Raw genomic sequence first — 13757 nt, forward strand, 5'->3', positions numbered from 1 at the left:
AAAATCTGACACGACAGATGGACGAACAAAAGGCTAAGCTGTGTTTTCCTATATTGCACTTGTGATTTCATGAATATAAATATTTTAAGTAATTTTGTTTGAATGTGGCGCTATGCAATTCAACGGTTGTTGATGACAATTATCCTGTTACCGGGATTGCAGCCATAACAAGTTATCCTTGTTGGATTATTGTTGAATTTGAGTAAATATCGTGGCTTTACTCATACCTGTGTCCTGTGCCTGACTCCACCTTATTCCATTCACCTAGATCATTGACAGGTGCATCCTGTCTCCATTGATCATCCTTGATATTTTTCTGTGCATGTCAGAGAAAACAAGCCATGAGGTCAAAGGAATTGTCCGTAGAGCTCCGAGACAGGAATGTGCCGAGGGAAAGCTCTGGGTACCAAAACAAGGGTACCAAAACATTTATGCATCATTGAAGGTTCCCAAGAACACAGTGGCCTCCATCATTCTTACAGTTTTTTGTGATTGCTTACACACTTGTTGCAGAATTTGACTCATTGTGTCAAAACTCAAGCCGAATAAGACACAACACTTGGAGATAAACATCTCACTTTTATGTCAATATGAAACTCTGCAATCCAAACCTAACTATCCTTTTCAAAAGGGCAGTTTTGCAACAAAATGACACACACATGCACCATTTGAATTACTCTTTCAAAGCAGCAACACACACTGATGTACTTTAAACAAAACACTGCTGTCTTTAGTACTTTGTATAGCTTTTTCATTTACTCATACAGGCTTCTGTGAAAGATTGTTCCAGTACAGTACATCTACTCACATTTCAATGAACACAAAAATAGATAGGCTTATGAAAAAAATACATACAGCGTATTTTTGTTGACATTGCAAGTTTTTACAACAAAAAAACACAAAGGAAAGTTGAATAGTAATAAATACAATATGTTACTATAAACAAAAATCATTACAGTAAAATTACTGTGCAATGGTAAACAAAAAATGGTACTGTAAGGGATTGTAACGGATGGGGTGGATGGTTTACGGATCCTGCCTTCTGTTAGGGTCTGGCCACATCACCTCATCCACATCACAAGCAATGTCATCCCTGACTGGGCAATGGGGAAATATCGCCTTGCGTATCCAATCCTGGACTGACCCACCTCAATGTCGCCGCATGCCACTTCCATCGATTACAGTCTACATTTTCACACAGGGATGGGGTGGGGGTGGAGGGAGGGTTGGGTCAGACACATTCAGTCAAAACTACAAGCTACAGGCAACGCCCCGTAGGCAATCCCCCCCCCCTCCCCCACACACCCCCAGAATGGGGCACCTACTTTGTCTGAATGTATCTATGCAGTACCAATAGGACACAATGTATTGCCATTACTGTATTATAGTATAGTACAGTGACACTTACATGCACAAAGTCATAGAAAGATCTTTGACTTTAAAGCTGTTCTTCTCAAATGGGACCCTGTACAGCTGCTTCATCGTAAGTTGGTGTTGACACAAGATGTGGCAGAGTGTCGACATACTGACACGGTTGATATTATGGAATGTTTGACCTAAGATGACTTGCTCTCGTATTTGATGTAGGCGGTTGTGTTGTTTGCCAACACTAGATTGACAATAGCCCGTTCCTGTTCATGGGTGAACAGACATTGCCTTCCACCCCCAGGAGGCCGTCTGGCAGTTCTGTGGAAAATGCAAGAATATGATGTCATGTTAGGTTCTTCTTTACATACTGTACTGTCATACTGTACACAGCAACATCAAAACTGTCTTACATGTGCTTTACAGCACTATACCTATTTTATTTGTTCACTGAGACCTAATATTGTAGGATTACATTGTAATGTACTGTCATGCTGAATGATGTGCAACAATTACATAGGTACAGTCTAGTGTAGAAAGTTGAAGACATACCCGTTCTCCAGTCTAAATGTCCGTATTATAGATGCTACCATGTAGCAACTCAGGTTGGGCTGGACCCTCATCGTCAGGCCATGATTTATGACATGGTCCATCAAAGTTAGCCTAATGTCGTCGGAAATATGTCTCTGTCTATTGCCTGGTCCCCTTCTTTGTTCTTGTCCTCGTCCTCCTCTCTCTCTTCCTCTTCCTCTCGCTCTCACTGTCTGCATGTTTGCAAAATTCTCACAAAAGAGTTGAGCTGACCTGAGGTCTATTTGTAGTGCTAAGGCTCAGAATAATTGGTGTTCAATTACTGTATGTGTGTTTTCATGTGTGTGTGGGTTTTGCCAATTTCAGGTATGTTTTGCATTTTGAATAGAAGTGTTTTCCCAATGATACCAAGAGATTTAATTATTTAACGAAGTGTCTAATGTAAGAAACAGTGTGCAGTGTTGCAAACAGAAAATGTGTTTGTACTTGTGGTGCCTTTGTTTAAGGCATGGTTACAAAAGTGTTTGATGCTTTTGTCTAAGCATTCACTTAGAGTGTGTAAGCAATCATCAAAAACTGTAAGTGGAAGAATTTTGGAACCACAAAGACTCAAGAGCTGGCCGCCTGGCCAAACTGACCTCAGGGGGAGAAGGGGCTTGGTCAGGTCACTTAAGAACCCAATGGTCACTCTGACAGAGCTCCTCTGTGGAGACGAGAGAACCTTCCAGAAGGACAACCATCTCTGCAGCACTCCACCAATCAGGCCTTTATGGTAGAGTGGCCAGACGGAAGCTACTCCTCAGTAAAAGGCACATAACAGCCCACTTGGAGATTGCCGAAACGCACCTAAAGGACTCTCAGACCGTTTGAAACAAGATGCTCTGATCTGATGAAACCAAGATTGAACTCTTTGGCCTGAATGCCAAGCGTCACATCTGGAGGAAACCTGGCACCATCCCTACGGTGAAGCATGGTGGTGGCAGCATCATGCCGGGGGGAGCAGGAACTGGGAGACTAGTCAGAATCGAGGGAAAGAAGAATGGAGCAAAGTAAAGGGAGGTCCTTGATGATAACCTGCTCCAGAGTACTCAGGACCTCAGATTGGGTTAAAGGTTCACCTTCCAACAGGAACACGACCATAAGCACTCGCAGGAGCCACAACAACACTTGAGTGGCTTCAGGACAAGTCTCTGAATGTCCTTGATTGGCCCAGCCAGAGCCCAGTTTGAACCCGATCCAACATCTCTGGAGAGACTTGAAAATAGCTGTGTAGTGATGCTCCACATCGAACCGGACAGAGCTTGAGACGATCTGCAGAGAAGAATGGGAGATACCAGTGTGCCAAGCCTGTAGCATCATACCCAAGAAGACTCGAGGCTGTAATCGCTGCCAAAGGTGCTTCAACAAAGCACTGAGTAAAGGGTCTGAATTATCTAAATGTGATATAAGATTTTTAATTTGAATAACTTTGCAAACATCTCTAAACACCCATTTTTGCTTTGTCATTAGGACATATAGTGTAGATTGATGAGATAATTTTTTATTTATTATTGATTTTACAATAAGGCTATAAAAAGTGATCTTAAAACGTTCTGAATGCACTGTATTTATCCAGACAAAGATATCGTCCTAATATTTGTATACTTCTTAATTCCATTATTTTCTTTTAGATTTGTGTGTATTGTTCTGTATTGTTAGACATTACTGCACTGCTGGACCAATGAACACAGGCATTTCACTCCACCCTCAGTAACATCTGCTAAACATGTCTACGAGATCAATAGAATTTGGTGTGTGTGTGTGTGTCTGTGCGTGGGTGCGGCGGAATGTAGCCTAGTGTTTAAGAGTGTTAGGCCAGTAACCGAAAGGTCGCTGGTTCAAATCCTAGAGCAGACTAGGGGAGAAAATCTTCCAAAGTGCCCTTGAGCAAGCACTTCACCATATTTGCTCTTAGAAGTCGCTCTGGATAAGGCCATCTGCTAAATTACTAAAGCGTGTGTGTGCCTTTCTCTCCTCTCTCTCCCGCTAGGTGGGCAGAAGGGAAAACCAGGTTGGGGAGGCTCTGTAGTGGTGTGTACAGCACGTTATAGAGAGAAAGATTGTGTGTATGTGTTCGTGTGTGCAACAGCAGCAGAAGTTAGCGGCGTGTTAACCTGTGGATATGGGCTGACTAGGGAGTCAATTAAAGAGCTGTCTCATGTAGACTCTTTCATACAGGAGTAGAGAAAGAGGAATGGGGTGCAGAGGAAGAGAGAAACAGTTTGGTGGAGGGAGAGCGATTACTCAAACAGAGCAATGAGAGGGGAGTGAATGGAGAATGCGGGAGGATACGGATGTAAAGCAATGTTCCTAGAGATGAAGGGACAGATAGATGGATAAAGGGAGATGGAGGGGATAATGACAAAGCGAAAGGTAGAGGGAAACGAGAGTGAGAGGTGCAGAGAGTGTCAGAGAGAGTGAGAGATAGAAAAGGGGTACAGGGAGAGAGAGAAAAGAGAAAAGACCTGGTAATGTTTATCTGGGCTATGAAATGCAATGCCAGTTTGTCAGATAGATAGATGTCATCACACCACTAACCCTGGGGGGGGGGGGGGGGGGGCTTGTGGTTGTCCTGTGCAATTGACAGGTGAAGCCAAGCAGTCAAAAGCAATAGGGCTCTCCAGTAAGTAGGTTTGCATTAGCCTCTGCCTGGGATACGACCATCTATAATTAACTGGCTGTGTGTTAATAATACATTAGCAGGCATTAATGTTTCACAGCTACATAGCGTTGGAGCGGCTCCAGACAAAACTATCAGAACCAGCCTGACAAAACGATCGGGATGAATGGAAGAGAAAGGGAACAGAGGAAATTGAAAGGTTGAAGTAGAAAGAGTGGACGGAAGGAGAGAAGGAGGTTTCAGTTAGTCAAACTGCTAGTTTCTATTTGGAGAAGAGCAAAATAAGCAAAACATTGCCCCAGCCATTTTCACCTTGGCTGCTGTAGGTTCATTCACCTCAGTTAGATCTACAGACACATAGCCTATTAGCTATACACTTGTAATGTTATACCCCTGAAAGGGGGGAAATTTGAGGGAAATATGAGAAATGATTCACACTGAGACGTAGTATAAGCATTTAGAACTGTACTGTTTATATTTTGATGGCATTTTATTGTAGGTCTACAGGGAATATATGAACATCTCACACATGGCCTATTTTTCCCCCCTAACTTGCTTGATAAGATTAGTACAGATTTTCTCAGAGGGGTGTAATGTACTGACATAAATGTCAACCCTGTGACTCAGCTATTGTGACATTTTACCTTTTTGCTAAAACGTGCCAGGATGACGTTTTCAGGCGAATAATGGGACTCTATGTCCATTGATGCAGTTAGTTGTGCAGTTGTGTGTGTGTTTCACTGGGCAAGTTTCGAGAGCGTAGGTCAAGTGGTTGTGAGTTTGCGGTGTGTCACACACAGAAGTGACGTGAGCTGTTGGGAGAGAGATGGTCCAGAGAAGACAGCATCCACCACTGATGTGGTGCATTAAGAAGTAATGAGCTGGGCCATCATTAGCTAATACAGTCAACTAACCCTTACTAACCCTAACCTTTGCCCTAACCCAAACCCCAACTGATAAATGCAATGACTTGGCATGTTGTAAATGTGTGCATCATAAACGGAGCATGCTGCAATATAGCTTTTCTACCTTGTGTGTTTTGGCTGGTCTTGAATATAAATCCCAACTGTATTGCGGTTTATCTCTCTCTCTCTTCTGGCCACACTGACTGACTATGGGGCTAGACTCAATCTACAGGAGGTTTCTTATCAATACCCTTACAGCTCTCAGGTCTTCATATTATTCACTAAAACTGAAATCAGTAGTCACATTTAGTTTAATTTAAATACATTCCACTGATATGTCTGATTTCAAGGCATTGCCTGGGGATTAGGGAGATTGTATCTCCACAGATTGAGTCTGGTTGGACTGATTGCATTCTGGTGCGGTCGTGTCCTCTCCTTAATGTTGCCTTGCATGTCATTACAAAGTGTCTGACCATCTAGCATTGGTAATGAGTGTATCCTGAAACGACCACCTCAGTTACAGTACCTGCTATCATATTCAATGTTACACATATAAACACACACATTCTCACAGACACACACACACACTTGAACACATACAAGCAGGCACCACAGGCACACACACACACACACACACACACACACACACACACACACACACACACACACACACACACACACACACACACACACACACACACACACACACACACACACACACACACACACACACACACACACACACACACACACACACACACACACAAATGAACTAATCATGTGGGTAAAGATTATGTATGATAATGTGAACCATTATAACCTTGTTGAGTATTGCAGAATGACACACGAACACACATACACACACACCTATATCTGTGGAAATATGAGCAGTAGAGGCTCTAGACACAGTATTGGATGAAGTGTGTATGTTAATGAGATCTGATTCTGTCATGGTAGAACCAGTGTGTAGTGCAACATGAATGAGAAAACTGAGAACCCCCCCCATGAATCCCTTGACACCACAATAGAATACAATAAAATAACATACCGACGGGCAATTCAGAGGGCAGCATGAGGAAAATAAGAGCACAACTCCAGACTTACTCCCCTTATCACACTGCATACTGCATACTAGAGAAACCATACTGTATGTAGGCATGCATATATGGCATATATGGCCATGAGACAAATACAATGGCAATCTGGGATTAAAAATCAACAAAGCAGACACCCGGACACTGTCACGCCCTGATCTGTTTCACCTGTCCTTGTGATTGCCTCCAACCCCTCCAAGTGTCGCTGATTTTCCCCAGTGTACTTATCCCTGTTTCCTGTCTCCCTGTGCCAGTTCGTCGTGTATGTTTTTCCATGTTTTTCCAAGATGGGTCTGGAGAAATATAACTACTCTCAAGGCTATGGATGCAAGGACTGACCATCCATGAGATTAAAATGATAGTTTTAACCATATTTTGAAGCAATACAGTGCTTGTTTATGATTCAATTGTTTAGAAACAATTGATTACAACTAGCTTATATTTTGGGTTCTGATGGAGTAAGACAGTTCAACTTTATTAGGCATTTATTAGCAATATTCTTTAGACCTTCTATGGCTGTATATGATTAATTTTACAACGGGTTGGTCAAAACAAGCATTGCTAAAAAAGCTGTTGATAACAGCTAGGTCTATGGCACAAAAATAAACTACTATTTACTGTTCTGTCTGAGAAATGCTTAGAGCCACATTCCCAGCAGCCCAGCCAGGCAATTAATTAACTTTTAAAAGTATCTAGACATTATTTAATCTTGATTCCAGCCTGGCACTTGTTTTGCAGTACCGGGGATTTGAACAAACTTTTCTGTTTGCCTCTTCGACCTTTGCCAGCCCATATATAAATCAATATGTCAGGACGAGACAGCTTTTCTGAGTCAGGCAAAAGGGATTAAATTGAGATTTTGTGTCACTGGCCTTCACACAATATCCCATAAAGTGGAATTGTGTTTTGAGAAACGTTTACAAATTAATAAAAAGCCCCTGTCACGTTCTGACCTTTATTTCCTGTGTTTTGTATTTAGTTAGTATGGTCAGGGCGTGAGTTGGGTGGGCAGTCTGTTTGTTTTTCTAGGTTTTGGGAATTTCTATGTTTCGGCCTAGTATGGTTCTCAATCAGAGGCAGGTGTCATTAGTTGTCTCTGATTGAGAATCATACTTAGGTAGCCTGGGTTTCACTGTGTGTTTGTGGGTGATTGTTTCTGTCTCTGTGATTGCACCAGATAGGACTGTTTTAGGTTTTCTCACGTTTGTTGTTTTTGTTAGTTATCTCATGTGTAGTTTCTTTATTAATTAAAGAACATGAATAACCACCATGCTGCTTTTTGGTCCGCTTCTCTTTCACCAGAAAACCCTTACAGCCCCTTTGTTGTGGCAAGCCTACAGAAGTTCAGGAGTAAAAATGTGCTTAACAAGTCATATAATAAGTTGCATGGACACACTATGTGTGCAATAATCATTATTTTTGTTGTTGTTTAATATATATATATATTTACAGTGCCTTGCGAAAGTATTCGGCCCCCTTGAACTTTGCGACCTTTTCCCACATTTCAGGCTTCAAACATAAAGATATAAAACTGTGTTTTTTTGTGAGGGATCAATAACAAGTGGGACACAATCATGAAGTGGAACGACATTTATTGGATATTTCAAACTTTTTTAACAAATAAAAACTGAAGAATTGGGCGTGCAAAATTATTCAGCCCGTTTACTTTCAGTGCAGCAAACTCTCTCCAGAAGTTCAGTGAGGATCTCTGAATGATCCAATGTTGACCTAAATGACTAATGATGATAAATACAATCCACCTGTGTGTAATCAAGTCTCCGTATAAATGCACCTGCACTGTGATAGTCTCAGTGGTCCGTTAAAAGCGCAGAGAGCATCATGAAGAACAAGGAACACACCAGGCAGGCCCAAGATACTTTTGTGAAGAAGTTTAAAGCCGGATTTGGATACAAAAAGATTTCCCAAGCTTTAAACATCCCAAGGAGCACTGTGCAAGCGATAATATTGAAATGGAAGGAGTATCAGACCACTGCAAATCTAACTTTCAGCTCATACAAGGAGAAGACTGATCAGAGATGCAGCCAAGAGGCCCATGATCACTCTGGATGAACTGCAGAGATCTACAGCTGAGGTGGGAGACTCTGTCCATAGGACAACAATCAGTCCTATATTGCACAAATCTGGCCTTTATGGAAGAGTGGCAAGAAGAAAGACATTTCTTAAAGATATCCATAAAAAGTGTTGTTTAAAGTTGGCCACAAGCCACCTTGCTCTGGTCAGATGCAACCAAAATTTAACTTTTTGGCAACAATGCAAAACATTATGTTTGGCGTAAAAGCAACACAGCTCATCACCCTGAACACACCATCCCCACTGTCAAACATGGTGGTGGCAGCATCATGGTTTGGGCCTGCTTTTCTTCAGCAGGGACAGGGAAGATGGTTAAAATTGATGGGAAGATGAATCGAGCCAAATACAGGACCATTCTGGAAGAAAATCTGATGGAGTCTGCAAAAGACCTGAGACTGGGACGGAGATTTGTCTTCCAACAAGACAATGATCCAAAACATAAAGCAAAATCTACAATGGAATGGTTCAAAAATAAACATATCCAGGTGTTAGAATGGCCTGTCAAAGTCCAGACCTGAATCCAATCGAGAATCTGTGGAAAGAACTGAAAACTGCTGTTCACAAATGCTCTCCATCCAACCTCACTGAGCTCGAGCTGTTTTGCAAGGAGGAATGGGAAAAAATGTCAGTCTCTCGATGTGCAAAACTGATAGAGACATACCCCAAGCGACTTACAGCTTTAATCGCAGCAAAAGGTGGTGCGACAAAGTATTAACTTAAGGGGGCTGAATAATTTTGCACGCCCAATTTTTCAGTTTTTGATTTGTTAAAAAAGTTTGAAATATCCAATAAATGTCGTTCCACTTCATGATTGTGTCCCACTTGTTGTTGATTCCTCACAAAAAAATACAGTTTTATATCTTTATGTTTGAAGCCTGAAATGTGGCAAAAGGTCGCAAAGTTCAAGGGGGCCGAATACTTTCGCAAGGCACTGTATATATATATATATATATATATATATATATATGAACTCAGCAAAAAATGAAATGTCCTTTTTTCAAGATAATCTGTAAAAATCCAAATAACTTCATAGATCTTCATTGTAAAGGGTTTAAACACTGTTTCCCATGCTATGTTCAATGAACCATAAATAATTAATAAACATGCACCTGTGGAATGGTCGTTAACTTTTTATTGCTGCAGGGGCAGTATTGAGTAGCTTGGATGAAAGGTGCCCATATCAAACGGCCTGCTCCTCAGTCATAGTTGCTAATATTTGCACATTATTAGTATTTGATAGAAAACACTCTGAGGTGTATACAACTGTTTGAATTATGTCTGTGAGTATTACAGAACTTATATAGCAGGCAAAAACCTGAGATGTTCCACTTCCTGTTTTTTCAGATTCTGTTCAACCAAGGTCCAGATTTTCAACCAAGGTCTCATTGAAATTACAGCAAGATATGGATGAGTTTTCACTTCCTACACCTTCCACTAGATGTCAGAAGTCAATAGAACTTTGTCTGATGACTCTAATGTGAAGGGGGTCGATTGACACAGGAAATAGTCACCACAGCCATGAGTGGACCATGCTTTCACCAGGCGCGTTCACAGATGAAAGACCTGCGTTCCATCGCTCATCTGAAGTCATTCTAATTCTCCGGTTGGAACATTATTCAAGATATATGTAAACGACATTCTAAAGATTGATTCAGTACATCGTTTGACATGTTTCTACTGACTGTTACGGAACTTTTGGACATTTCGTCACGTTATACTGGACGCGCTTTGTGACTTTGGAATTGTTTACCAAACGCGCTAACCATTAGCTAATTGGACATAAATAACGGACATTTTCGAACAAATCAAGCATTTATTGTGGACCTGGGATTTCTAGGACTGCATTCTGATGAAGTTCATCAAAGGTAAGGAAACATTTATAATGTATTTTCTGGTTTCTGTTGACTCCAACATGGAGGCTAATTTGGCTAATGTTCTGAGCACCGTCTCAGATTATTGCATGGGTTGCTTTTTCCGTAAACCTTTTTTGAAATCTGACACAGCAGTTGCATTAAGGAGAGGTATCTCTATAGTTCCATGTGTATAACTTGTATTATAATCTACATTTATGATGAGTATTTCTGTTGAAACGATGTGGCTATGCAAAATCACTTGATGTTTTTGGAACTAGTGAATCTAATGCGCCAATGTAAACTCAGATATTTTGATATAAATATGAACTTTATTAAAAAAACATGTATGTATTGTGTAACATGAAGTCCTATGAGTGTCATCTGTTGAATATAATTCAAGGTTAGTGATTCATTTGATCTTTATTTCTGGTTTTTGTGAATGCTATATTTTGATGGAAAATGTCTGTACTTACTGTGGTTTGGTGGAGACCTAACATAATTGTTTGTAGTGCTTTCGCTGAAAAGCCTATTTGAAATCGGACACTTTGGTGGGATTAACAACGAGAATAGCTTTAAAATGATGTAAGCCACATGTATGTTTTAGGAATGGTAATTATGAGGTTTCTGTGGTTTGAATTTGGCGCCCTCCATTTTCACTGGTAGTTGTCATATCGATCCCGATATCGGGATTGCAGCCATAACAGGTTTTAAGACACTAACAGCTTACAGACGGTAGGCAATTAAGGTCACAGTTATGAAAACTTAGGACACTAAAGAGACCTTTCTACTGACTCTGAAAAACACCAAAAGAAAGACCCCCAAGGTCCCTGCTCATCTGCATGAACGTGCCTTATGCATGCGAACATCCGAACATCACACCTGCAGAACAAGTACAGGTTGGTAACAACAACTGCCCAAGTTACACCAGGAATGCACAATCCCTCCATCAGTGCTCAGACTGTCTGCAATAGGCTGAGTGAGGCTGGACTGAGAGCTTGTAGGCCTGTTGTAAGGCAGGTCCTCACCAGATATCACCAGCAATAACGTCACCTATGGGCACAAATCCACCGTCGCTGGACCAGACCGGACTGGCAAAAAGTGCTCTTCACTGACGAGTCGTGGTTTTGTCTCACCAAGGGGGATGGTCGTATTTGAGTTTATCATTGAAAGAATGAGCGTTACACGAGGCCTGTACTCTTGAGCAGGATCGATTTGGAGGTGGGGGGGTCCATCATGGTCTGGGGCGGTGTGTCACAGCATCATCGGACTGAGTTTATTGTCATTTCAGGCAATCTCAATGCTGTGCGTTACAGGGACGACATCCCCCTCCCTCAAGTGGTACCCTTCCTGCAGGCTTATCCTGACATGACCCTCCAGCATGACAATGCCACCAGCCATACTGCTCATTCTGTGCGTGATTTCCTGCAAGATAGGAATGTCAATGGTCTTCCATGGCCAGTGAAGAGCCCAGATCTCAATCCCATTGAGCATCTCTGGGACCTGTTGGATTGGAGGGTGATGGCTAGGGCCATTCCCCCAAGAAATGTCCGGGAACGTGCAAGTGTCTTGGTGGAAGAGTGGGGTAACATCTCACAGCAATAATTGGCAAATCTGGTGCAGTCCATGAGGAGCAGATGCACTGCAGTACGCAATGCAGCTGGTGGCTACACCAGATACTGACTGTTACTTTAGATTTTGACACCCCCTTTGTTGAGGGACACATTGTTCAATTTCTGTTGGTCACATGTCTGTGGAACTTGTTCAGTTTATGTCTCAGTTGTTGAATCTTGTTATGTTCATACAAATATTTACACGTGTTAAGTTTGCTGAAAATAAACGCAGTTGACAGTGAGAGGACATTTCTTTATTTGCTGATTTTATACGTATATTTTTTTTTACTACTTTTTCTCCCCAATCTTGTGGTATCCAATTGGTAGTTACAGTCCTGTCCCATCGTTGCAACTCCCATACGGACTCGGGAGAGGTGAAGGTCAAGAGTCATGTGTCCTCTGAAACACAACCCAGCCAAGCCGAACTGCTTCTTGACACAATGCCCGCTTTACCCGGAAGCCAGCCACACCAATGTGTCAGAGGAAACACTGTACACCTGGCAACCATGTCAGCATGCATTGAGCTCGGCCCATCACAGGAGTCGCTCGTGTGCGATGGGACAAAAACCTCCCTGCTGGCCAAACCCTCACCTAACAAATTGTGCACTGCTCCATGGGTCTCCCGGTCGGCGCCGGCTGTGACAGAGCCTGGACCACTGTGCCACTCAGGAGGCCCCGCAGCAATCGTGTTTAACCTCTCTTGGATAGGTGGCAGTATTTTCACCTTCTAATGAAAAGCGTGCCCAAATTAAACTGCCTGCTACTAGCCCAGAATTTAGGATATGCATATAATTAGTAGATCTTGATAGAATACACTCTAAAGTTTCCAAAACTGTTAAGATAATGTCTGTGAGTTTAACAGAACTGATATGGCAGGCAAAAACCGGAGGAAAATCCAACCAGGAAGTACGATTATTTTGAAAGGCTGTTTTTCCATTGAAAGCCTATCCATCATACAAAGACTTAGGACCCAGTTCCTGATCGCTATGGCTTCCTCTACATGTGGCCAGTATTTAGCCATTGTTTCAGGCTTTTACTCTGAAAAATGAGGGAGATACAGCACTTTCAATGAGTGGACAGTGGAAATTTCCAGACATAAGCCAAGCGTGTGATCTGGAGCGCGCCTTTCTTGTTTCTCCTTTTCTATTGACAAAGCTTTTGTCCAGTTGAAATATTATTGATTATTTATGACAAAAACAACTCGAGGATTGATTTTAAACATCGTTTGACATATTTATACAAAACTTTTATTGTATTTAAAAAGAAAACTTTTCATCTGGATGTTGTGAGTGCGCGCATTGTGCCTTTGGATTACTGATCTAAATGTACAAACAAAACGGAGGTTTTTGGACATAAAGAGGGACATTATTGAACAAAACAAACATTTATTGTCTAACATGGAGACCTGGGAGTGCCACCAGATGAAGATCAAAGGTAAGTGATTCATTTTAACGCTATTTCTGACTTTTGTGAGCCCTCTCCTTGGCTGGAAAATGGCTGTATGGTTTTCTGTGGCTAGGTGCATGGTGTGCTTTTGCCATAAAGCCTTTTTTAAATCTGACACTATGTTAGGATTTACAAGAAGTTTATCTTTAAAATGGTGTATAATACTTGTATGTTTGAGGAATTTTAATTATGGGATTTCTGTT

The sequence above is a fragment of the Oncorhynchus gorbuscha genome, linkage group LG18, assembly GCF_021184085.1.
Source record: "Oncorhynchus gorbuscha isolate QuinsamMale2020 ecotype Even-year linkage group LG18, OgorEven_v1.0, whole genome shotgun sequence".
NCBI classification, from domain to species: domain Eukaryota; kingdom Metazoa; phylum Chordata; class Actinopteri; order Salmoniformes; family Salmonidae; genus Oncorhynchus; species Oncorhynchus gorbuscha.